Consider the following 12076-nt stretch of genomic DNA (forward strand, 5'->3'; position numbering starts at 1 on the left):
TTACTTCACTTAGCATAATGCCTCAAGGCCCATCGCAAATGGCAAGATTTCTTGGGCTTCCTTCCTCCTCCACCCCCCCTCAGGCAGGATCAGGCGGGCTGATCAGTACAGTAATCTGGGCAGGGTTCATTTCTCTTTTAAGGTGTGTACAGAGCCCTGGGAACCTGGAAAGGGGGCCTGGCAGAGCCCACCCTTGTCAGGAGGGGCAGGCAGTTCCTCTGTTCCCACCACGCATGCACACACACACACACACACACACACGCACACACACACACATGCATTGCACTTCTGACCAGTGGCAGGGCCTTCGATGGAGGGGCTGGGCCTGCGGCAGGTGGTCAGTGGGGCTGATGGGGGGCTGGTGAGGAGCCCAGCGCCCGGTGCGCGGCTTCCTCCCCCCTCAGTGGCTGGGTGAGGGCAGGAGGCTGGGATGCTGTTCATCCCAGAGCCCTGAGATGGGCTACTGCAGACGAGCAGCAGGCAGGACCAGGCACTCTGCGGGAAGAGAGACAAACCTGTCTGGGTCAGCGGCAGGCAGCTGTACGCACAGGGTTCTGGCAAGGGCTTTGGGGTCTGACAGGAGCCCCCCCTCCCAGCACACTGCTTGGTAAACCCTGGATGAAGACAGGGATGCTATGCAGAGAAGGACAGAGGTATGGTGAGGGGCTGACTCCCGCACAGACCTCTGAACAAAGGGGTGTGAGAATCAAGTGAAATCCTCCATACCATAAAGAGTCACTATAATAATACCTAGCATTGGGGGCACCTGGGTGGCTCAGTCGGTTAAGCATCTGGCTTCAGCTCAGGTCATGATCTCGGGGTCCTGGGGTCGAGCCCTGCTTCCGGGTCCCCGCTCAGCAGGGGAGTCTGCTTCTCCCTCTCTTCTGCCCCTCCCCCTGGCTCACTCTCTCTCTCGCCTCTCTCTCTCACAAATAAATAAAATCTTTTAAAAAATACATTTATGAAGATTTCATTACAGGCATTTCTACATAAACTCGTTCAGTCCCTCATAACTATCTCACAGGGTAGATATTCTTATCCCCATTCTACAGATGAGGAAGCTGAAGCCCAGAGAGGTTAGGAAAAACAGCAGGGTCACACAGCAAGCATATTCCTCGCCAGCAGGCCAGCCCGCCCTCATGCTGGACACAGCAGATCTGCTTGCTGGGTGGCTTTCCAGGAGGAGAGGCAGACCATGAAAGAATGAATGAGCAGAGAGAAATCCACAATTGTCCACTGTGACCAGTGCTGCAAAGCTGGTGAAGAGGGCACAGCCCAGGCAGGAGGCCTGAAGCTGGGGACCCAGCCTGTGTTTGGAGAGAAAGCCAAGTCATTGAAAGGTCTGAGGCAGCGCACTACCCTGCCTAACATAAGCGGTTAAAAAGAAGACACAGGGGGTGCCTGGGTGGCACAGTCAGTTAAGTGTCCGACTCTTGGTTTCAGCTCAGGTCATGATCTCGGGGTCATGAGATCAAGCCCGTCTCCAGCTCTGTGCTCAGTGGGGAGTCTTGCTTGAGATTCTCTTTCTCCCTCTGCCTCTCCTCCACCCCCCACTGCTTTCTCTTTCTAAAATAAATAAATTCTTAAAAAATAAATAAATAAAAAGAAGACACAGCAGAGGGCTAAGACCTCAGGCTCCAGAGGCGGGGCTTCCATCTGCCTCCACCCCCTGCAAGGTGTGATGGTGGCCGGCTGCTTTGCCCACCCACAGTGATCATGGCAAGACACGGCTTACATTAGGAACAAGACAATAGGAGTGAATGTAACAAAATCTAAGAGAAGACTTGCAAGACCTGGACAAAGAAACTTATAAAAGTTTATGGGAGCCATTAAAGTAGATCTAAATAAATGGGAATAAATGCCTGCTCAATATTGTAAATATTTCCATTTTCCTCAAGGTGATTAACAGATTCAATATCATTCTAATCTAAATCCCAACACAGATACTCGACTCTATAAACGCAAAAGTCCAAGAAGGCCCAGTGTACTCTTGAGAAAGAAGGATATTACTGTCTTGTTCTACACTCACCAAGACAGATGAAGCTGTAAAAAATGCCGTGGTGTTGATGCAAGGATAGACACCTGACCAATTACACAGAATAGAGAGCCTGGAAAAAAAATCCTGCAAATATATGGACAATTGATAAACATGGAATTGCAGATCAATAAAGATAGATTATCAAGCAATTCTGGGCAACTGGTCACCTACTTGGAAATAAAGTGAAGTTAAACCTGTTTCTCAATTCATATACAAAAATAAACTTCTGATAGATTAAATCCTTCACTGTGAAAGGCAAACTTTTTAGGACAACAGACACGCATTTTTATGACATTGAGCAGGAAGGATTTCTTCACGATTCACTCAATCAGTTAACCATAAAAGATTGACAAACGACACTACATTACTATTAAGAATATGTGTTCTGGGGCACCTGGCTGGTTTAGTTGGTTGAGTGTCCCACTCTTGGTTTCAGCTCTGGTCATGATCTTAGGGTCATGAGATCGAGCCCCATGTCTGCTCCACACTCAGAACAGATTCTGCTTGGGATTCTCTTCTTCCTTCCCCCACCCCTCCTGCCCTGCTAGCTCTCTCTCTCAAACAAATAAATCCTTACAGATAAAAAAAAGAAAAAGGATTCCATATGTGCCTTGCACTGTTCTAAGGCCTCCGTGACATTGTTGAACAGAAGCAGTTGTGAACATCTTCATCTTGTTGACTTTAAAAAGAATGCATTTATGGAACATAAGAAATAGCAGAAAGATCGGTAGGAGAAGGAAGGGAAGAATGAAGGGGGGGTAAACAGAAGGGGGAATGAACCATGAGAGACTATGGACTCTGGTAAACAAACTGAGGGCTTCAGAGGGGAGGGGGGTGGGGGAATGGGATAGGCTGGTGATGGGTAGTAAGGAGGGCACATATTGCATGGAGCACTGGGTGTTATACGCAAGTAATGAATCATGGAACTTTACATCAAAAACTAGGGATGTACTGTATGGTGACTAACATAATAAAAAATTATTATAAAAAATAAATAAAAATATAAAAGAATAAAAAGAATGCTTCTAACATTTCACTATTAATAACAGGGTTTTTTTGAAAATCTTTTATTAGAAGATTTCTTCTGTTCCTACTTTTATAATAAATTGATGTTTAATTTTATCAAAGTATTTTCTGCATCAAAAGAGAAAATCATACAGTTTCCTTCTCTAAATTATTAATATGATGAATGTCATTAGCACATTTTCTAATTCTCAAATATCCTTTTTTTCTAGGTATAAAACTATGGTGTGTTGACCACTTGCATAGAATTTTTTACTTCCTTCTCATGAATAAAATTATAATTTTTCTTGCTACTATGGATTTTCTCTAGTTTTAGAGTCAGATTCTGTGATCTCATAGATTGGGGATAAACCCTTCTTTTTTAATTCTCTGAAGCAGTTTGCATAATTTTGAAATTTAGAATTAACCAATCACTGACAAAGTGTGACAAATCATACATAAAAAATCATTTGTCCCTCCTCCCATGTTTGAGGAAATACTTTTAACAAATCAATTTCTTTATTATTCAGGACCATTCAGTAGGATTTCTATTTCCCGTTGGTGTTATTTCAAATGTAAATGTAATGTAATTAAAAATTTTTACATTTAATGACAAAGGTTTGTTTGCTTTAATAATATACTCATTATCATTTTGCTTGGTTGAATCTATAATGATGTCCCCCCTTTTTTTTAAGATTTATCTTTTAATTTTATTTTAGAGAGAGACAGTACATGAGCAGGAGGGACAGAGGGAGAGTGAGAGAGAGAATCCCAAGCAGACTCCCCGCTGAGTGTGGAGCCTGATGTGGGGCTTGATCTCATGACCTTGAGATCATGACCCGAGCCGAAACCAAGAGTTTGGACACTTAATTGACTGAGTCACCCAGGCGCCCCTATAATAATGTCCCCTCTTCTTACAATATTATTTATTTTCCCCTCTTCTTGTCTTTAGTTAGTATTGAGATCAAGACCTGAGCTGAGATCAAGAGTTGGATGCTTAACCAACTGAGCCACCCAGATGCCCCAGAACTATTTCTAGTTTATTAGTTTTAAAAAAGAAAAACTTTTGGCTTTGTTGATCTGCCCTTATCTACCTTTATTTTCTTTTTCATTAATTTTTCCTCTTAATCTTATTATTGCCTGCATTCAGTTATCCTCATTCTCTTATTTTTCTAGCACCTTTAGTTGAATGTCTCAATTTCTGTCCTTTTTCACTTTCTAATATTAGCCTTTAAAACATGCTTTCTTCTATGTACTGCTTCCAAGGCATATCTCAAGCTTAAAACAAGCATTTATTTCTGAGTATTATTTCATTTCCATTATATTTTTTCCTTGATGCATCAGTTATGTGGTAGCCCTTCAGAAAAACTCCAGACATATATAGCAATTTTTATTTTTAAAAAAAATTTGAACTGAACTGAACTGAATTGAATGGAATTGAACTGAGCTGAATTGGACTGAGAGGACTCGCTGGTATGATAGTGCTTCTTTGACAGGTGTTGAGATTTAGGCGATGGCCTATTACGTGCTCGGTTTTTGTCACATTTCATGTGTGTTTGAGAAGAAAGCATCTTTTCTAGCTCTCCGGTGAGGGGTTCTATTTATGTCCAATACACCAAAGTGGTTACTTATTGAAATTTTCCAAATCTAGTATTTTTGTTCCCTTGATCAATCACCCCCAGCTTACTATCATTGCTGATGACGTGTTGAACATTTCCCTTATGATGGTGAGTTTGAAGATGTCTCCCCACAATTGTGCCAAGATTTGCTTACTATATTTAAGGTGTATTTCTATTCTTCCCCTAGGCTGCTACCTGTCTAGAGCTGATCATCTTCTTGGTGGACTGAACCTTTTATCATTTTATGTAGCCATAAACTACTTTCATAGATCACTTATTAATGACCTTGTTAAATGTGAACACACTGCTGTTCTTCACCAGTCTTAGCTATGATCAGCAGCCTTGAGCCTCTCTCCTGCCGCTGGAGGCTGGGGTGCAGTGAAGCTCAGGGATGGCACCCCATGCAGATGGCCGTATTTCTTCACGTGTTATTTAGTGGTTTTTACAAGTCTGGAAGTCATGATTTAAATTTTAAGCAGCACCAACATGTTCCTGGTTCCAAAATGCCATCTATCCACTCGGTGAGGACGTCCTGAGTGAGAGTTCTAGGGTTCCTCTCTATCCCACACTTCCATGCAGCCAAGCGCTAAGAGCAAGAGCAAGGCTGAACCCTGGAATGACTTACCCCAGCAATAAGAGGACCACTTGTCACCTCCTGGACCCAACACCCCAGGTTGCCAGGCTGACTGAGAGCAGGGCAGACTGCCACAGGGGTTCAGTGTGCTCTAATAAGGGACCTCAGAACTGGGAGCACTGGGCCCCCAGGCTGTGCATCTAGATAATGCCTGCTGTGCCCTCAGGCCACCTTGGAAGCCCAGAGCCTTCGAGCCTGTGTCCAGTCCTGCACTTGTCACCTTCCGGCCATGCCTTGACATTCCTCACCTCCACACTTCCCATCCCCCTCCCGCCAACAGTCCTGCATCTCCGGTCCTGTCCCTCCAGACCCCACTCCCTGCTGTCCGAGGGGTTCATGTGACCACTGTTGTGCCTGGCACAGGGTAAGTGCCTTAAAAATAAACTGCTTTCCCAGGAGGGCAGGGTAGCCGGAGCCAGGCTGTGCCATAACAACACCCAAGTGCTAATTTCGTGGCTGCACACCAGGAGGCCTCGCACGACTGTCCTCCTCACCTCCCCTGACTCAGTTTCTCGTGTGTCCAATGAGGATATGTGAAAGATGACGAAGGTGAATCCCAGCACACACTAAACACTCAGAAACATTTGTTTTAACTTCAGCCTGATGGAGAAGCAATGATCTTCTCAAGAATGGTATCTTCTGATGGGACTGTAATCAGCAAGGCAAGTTGGCAGGGGAGACCCTTCAGTTCTCCTCTGATCACAGTGCACAGGTAGACTCTGGATTTTCCTTTGAGACTCCGGATGTTACAGGAAAGGGAAGAGTCACCATTTCTCTAACATCTTCCAAGTGCCTGATATTTTCTGGACATTATGAGATTGAATCCTCACAATTACCTGACAAGGTGGGTGTTAGAAAAATCCCCATCTCAGAGAGGAAGAAACAGAGACTGAGGGGAAGAAAGGACCCAAGACCCCAGTGGAAGCAAATGGTAAGGACAAGACATGCCCATGTCTGTCCTGCCTTGGCTCTTGAGTGACAGAAAGGAAATCCTCCCCAGCATCTACCTGGCCACACACGAGCTGCACACAGGACTGTGTGCATGTGAGTACCTAGGGTCAGTCCCCCCATGGCCCTGACAGCCCTAACTAACAGCACCTGACCAGTGGCGAAGTCCAGTCCTCAGGTGACCTAACGTTAAGCAAACGTTCAGTACCTTGGGACCGAGAGTCAAGGTTGCAGTTTCCAACAATAATCATCTGATTAAGTATGAAGCCAGGGACTTACTTGCTGGGAATCCTACTTCCTTCTGAGTCTTTTCTCCTTCAGGAGACTCGCTGACTCTGGGGGTTGAGGAAAACGTGGCCAAGCAGTGTTCAGACAGGTCCCTCTTTGTAGCTTGAGATCCAGATGGTTTCCTCTCCTTGCTTTGCCAGCCTCCTGGGCTGGTTAAACATTAATTTCTGCTCGTGATTAAAGGTCAAGGAAATCTGGAGAAACCTATAGGGAAAAGCTCATTCTTCAAAGCCAGTTCGTTTCATCTACAGTCCCTGCAGTGTGGATTTTTCTTACCACTGGACAGACACCAGATTCCCACATTTCCCCCAAACAGCCCCAGTTTCAATTTTTCAGCCTCATTAGATCCTCCCATAAATTCCCACCTCGCACCATGGGAAGCCTTCTCCACAGCCGCCGACTGAGCCTGCAGGCACTAGCTCTTCCTTCCCCCACCACTGAAATGATGGTTAAGAGAACAATACTGTGGACGAGATTTTGACAGATTTACAGAAGAAAACACAGTTGAGAGAATTTTATCGGGGCATAAAGCTCGGCTGAGAGGGGTCACTGAGAACATGCAGAGAGGTTTGCAGGGAGCGGTGGGGGGTGGCGGGCGTTGGCCTCTCTGGTGCACCTGCAGCTGCTCTGAGCTTGGGCCTCGGCAGGTACAAAGGGCAGAGGGGGCGTGAGGCCGTGTTCAGGCCATTCATGGAAGGACTGGGCACAGACAGGGAGCACAGAATGGCCATGGCCTGAGGCACTAGTCACAGGCTGGAGGAGGGAAGAGCTCTCTGTGTTCTGCCCCCTGGGGGCCTGGATAGGCCGGGGGTGGGGTGGGGACCCAGGATTCATGGTTAGGACTGGGACCCTGGATGGAAGAAGAATGACAGTGAGGAGACTCTAAACCTCTCCAAGAGCCACTGGAGGAAAGAAAGGAGAAGGAGGAGCAAGTCAGCCCTACAGGCACACATACTAATCCTCCATGTGCTGCCTGACATCAGCTGACCCCAAAGAAGTAATTGTCCTCATAGTGGAGGGGCAAGGGAGGGGCAAGGGAAAGGCACCCTATGGGGAATGGCATCTGTGAAGGCAGTGAGGCTAGAAAGACCATTGCAAACCCTGAAAGAAGTCTACCCCCCACAAGGTCTGTACAAAGCAGGGGGTCTTTTGAGCCACGGTTCCTAATTTGTATTTCCTCCAACTGCAGTGGAAGGCATTGAAGTGTTTTCAGAAAGCCTGACCTGAGCTTCTGTATGTCTTCATTAAGATCACTCTGGCCCTTGGAAAATGGGTCAGCAGGTGACAAGAGTAAATTGTCTCTACTCTCCTGATTTGCAGGAAAGAGCAGGAATCTAAGGAACATGATGGGAGTTTTGGATGGGCTGGGGGAGGGAAAGGAGTTGTGTGTGTGCATGCGTGCATGTGTGCATGCATGTGTGTGTGTCTGTGTAGGTGTGCATGTGTGCATGTGAGTGCGTGGGTGTCAGGGTTGCTGGAAGAGGATGAGCAGGGAATCATGATGACTTAAGGGATATGAGGCCACTGGGGGGATAGTCATCATCATGGATTGAGAAGAAGAGCTCAGGGAGGGACACTTTGGGTCAGGGGATGAAGGAGACTAAGAGTTGGGGAATTAAATTGTGGGTATCACACACACGTATCATTCGGTGGAGATGTCCAGTGGACTTTTCCATATAGGAGTCTGCAGCTCACAAAAGAGGTCTGGACAGGAAATGAAGTTATGAGTGTCAAGTGTTTAGATGGTGTGTAAAGCAATAAGACTGGATAAAATCACCCAGAGAGAGTGTGCGAGAGTGGAGTGCATGAGTGTACAATTTACAAAAGAAGAAAGAGACCTGGTAATGTCCTTTTGCCCAACAATTTCCCTGCCAGGAGACAAAGGTGCAAAGGAATTTAAGAGAAAAGCAGAAAATTCTTGTTGAAATGGGGTCAGCCCAGGGTCTTAGTTGGATGACGTCAGGGCACCCCCTTCCCTGCAGGTGTGCGTCTGCCAACACAAACCCCTGGAGGGTTTATTTTGTGCCTCCCTGCTGGCCTACTTGGCCAACCGGCCTGACACCATCTTGGACAGAAATGCCATGGCGACCACTCTGTCACCTGAAGTCTTCTTGGGCATAGACTGCACCGTATTCTTCTTTTTATTTAACCACATAAGTAGTAACACTTGAGTACCCCCTTGGGACATAACGTCTGTGATCTGCTCTGGAGATATGACTACCACTTACACCTACCCTCCAACATCTCCTCCCAGGGGTCCCTCAGCAGAACCCCAGCCTCTAGGGCTCTAAAAGCCAGTCTTTCAGGAGGTGGGCTATGGAGATCCACTCATCTTGCAGCTGGCTGCCCAAGACACGCTCCTGTCTGGAAGTCTCCTTCTTAGACCACTCCTTATCAGACTGGACTGGTTGGCCTTTTCCTTCGGTCTCATGGCTCCTTCGGCTTTGGGAGGTCGTCTTGCACATACTTTCTTTCATGGAACACCGTCCCTTCCCTTGACTGATACCTTTCCTCAGATGTATGTTTTAGTTGAACCAGTTGGCAGAACATCTTGTGTTCTAAGGACATTCTACCCATCTCCGTGCACTCAAGCACATGTCCATCTCTGGATGCACAAGACACATTAGCTCTCAGTAAAGATCCCATCTAAGAGTGTCCCCAAACTGACACACATTCCTTGAGGAAACATGATAAAGCTTCTGAAGAACAACAGTTAAAATGTTCCTCTATAATTCTATCCAGGAGAGAGTGCCACAGTTAACACTGGCTGTCAACATTGACCTTCGAGAGGTTTCCAGTGCCTACAAATGTGTTAACCATCTGGCAATAAATCTGTATATTCTATTTGCCATCTGCTTTTCCCCACTTGACAACGCATCATAATCATGCTTCATCACAACCAATATCCTTCCCCCAGCTTGACTGTGATTTCTGTTTCTTGATGTTTGGAGTTTTCACTCTGGGGCTGTTCAAATCTGGGGATCCCAACTCTGTTCTTCTGGGTTCTTTGGTATCAGATTTGGTGTCTCCTCCACTCGTGACTGTAGGCACATGGACCCCTATTTCTCTGTAGTATACACTTATATTTTTTTATTCTTAGATCTTCATTCCCTCTGGAATTTATATCGGAGTGACGCAGAGAGTAGGGTTCTAACGTATCCCCCCAACTGGTAAACCAGTTCTCCCAACATTATTTTGGAACAAAAGTCCGCCTCTCATCTTGCTATTTCTTTAGCTTGTGGTTTTTCTACTGAATCGCCCATCCATTTTTATGTCAGTGCTTCATTATGTAAACGTTATCACTTTACACGGAACTAGGATACTTGGAAGAGCAAGAGTTCCCGCAGTTTTCTCTTAAAAAAAAAAAAATCCTTGCTACTTTCACATATTTCTGTTTCAAGAGAAACATTCAAATCATTTGTTGGTACATTAAAAAATCGCGGTGAGATTTGGGCTGGAAAAACATTAATGTGTAATGTTAAAGGAAGTCTTCCCATCCAGAATGTTGCTGCCTAACTCCAGTCCTGTCCCCATCTTTGTCTGGGTTCCCTCCAGAGCTAATCCTGAGACAAAGATTCAAGCGCAAGTCGTTTGTTTTGTTTGTGACCACAGAAAACCCAGGGAGGGATAGGGAAGTAAGACAGAGATGGGAGGAAGCCAGCACAGGGCACGTTTTTTATGCCAGTCCATACTGTGGGCACCTGGAGGAACATGACTTCAGGACTCTGGGAGCTGGGACAACATGTTCCCCTGGCAGGGGTGTTCATTCCCCTGAATGAACATGGGCAGAGCCAGCGCAGGTGACCAGGGACAGCCCATGGCAGAGTCATGGGAACTGGCAACTGTATGCTCAAGAAGTGATAAATGATGGACAGCTTTTATCTGTCTCAGCAAAGTACTGTGTTTGCATGTCAGCTTTGAATGCCCGTTGATGCCAAGAATGTAAATGTTAGGTACTTTTCATCATCTCACTTGAACTCATGCTTCCCAAGAGAATACATTTTGAACTTGATGCAGCTTGGAGCTGAAGAACGTGTTCGGGTGTTGTTATCTGTAGACACCCAGACCTCACTGATGGAGTGGGGTCTGCATGTACCCTGTAAATCGACTCAGGGAGCTAGCCCCCTCCAAGTGAGTTGCAAGTCCCATCTACACTGCACAGTTCCACTGAGTTTCAAAGCCACAGCATCTGGTCTGGAGTCATGTATGTGGATTTCCATATCTCTGCTTTGTCGAGACTTGATACTTTCCATAGTCCCAGCTGAGCCCCCAGTAAGAACTCCTGAGAAGATGCTATACTGGCTCCACCTTCTAAACCATTCTGCGCCCATGAAGGTTCACAGAATGTGTGTGCTTTGAGATTGTGGAGCAGAAACACAGGATGTTTCCCTGACTTGTTGAAAGAAAACACACGTCCCAAGAAAGGTGTCTGTCAAAGGAAGGGTTGCCTGGCAAGGGAGCATAAAATAACCAGCCGGAGTGTGTGTTGGCAGAGGACATGCCTGCCTGTAGCTGGAGGGCCTGGTCTGGTGGCTGATGTGGCACCGTCATCGTTGCCAAGAGCTGCATATGGCAGGGACCCCAGACCCCTAGATCTCCCAGCCAACACCAGGGACTGATTCCACCCCAACAAGAACCTTCTAGTACTCAGTTAAGTTCATCCATATTTCTTCACAGCAGCCACGATGCCCACGAGGTGTTTTTCTATCTCCTGCCTCCAGATGGAACCGGCATGAATGTCCATTTGGACAACTCTGGTGTTCCTGAGACACACTGATGCTCCCGCATGAGTGGTTGGAAACCTGACCATGGAATTCCAAGCCCAGGAGTGTCTGAGCCACAGAGACCACATGGCCCCTGCTGCCTCCTGATGAGACAGAGCAGCTGGCCCACATAGATCCCCAGTGGGCGATCTCCAAGGCTGATGCAGTTTCTCTCTCTCTTTTTTTTTTATAATAATATTTTTTATTATATTATGTTAGTCACCATACAGTACATCCCTAGTTTTTGATGTAAAGTTCCATGATTCATTAGTTGCGTATAACACCCAGTGCACCATGCAATACGTGCCCTCCTTACTACCCATCACCGGTCTATCCCATTCCCCCACCTCCTCCCCTCTGAGGCCCTCAGTTTGTTTCTCAGAGTCCATAGTCTCTCATGGTTCATTCCCCCTTCTGTTTACCCCCCCTTCATTCTTCCCTTTCCTCTCATACCAATCTTCCTATTTCTTATGTTCCATAAATGAGTGAAACCGTAATGATAATTATCTTTCTCTGCTTGACTTATTTCACTATCTCCTCCAGTGCCATCCATGTTGCAGCAAATGTTGGGTATTCATCACTTCTGATGGCTGAGTAATATTCCATTGTATATATGGACCACATCTTCTTAATCCAGTCATCTGTTGAAGGGCATCTTGGCTCCTCCCACGATTTAGCTATTGTGGACAATGCTGCTCATTCCTAATATTTGGCCTTTCCAGTTAGAGTTATATATAGTTGCTTGGGTCCCAGGCGACTCCCTAATAGGAAGAGTCACACCATC

This window comes from Ursus maritimus, unplaced genomic scaffold, assembly GCF_017311325.1.
Source record: "Ursus maritimus isolate PB19 unplaced genomic scaffold, ASM1731132v1 scaffold_3, whole genome shotgun sequence".
Classification (NCBI taxonomy): domain Eukaryota; kingdom Metazoa; phylum Chordata; class Mammalia; order Carnivora; family Ursidae; genus Ursus; species Ursus maritimus.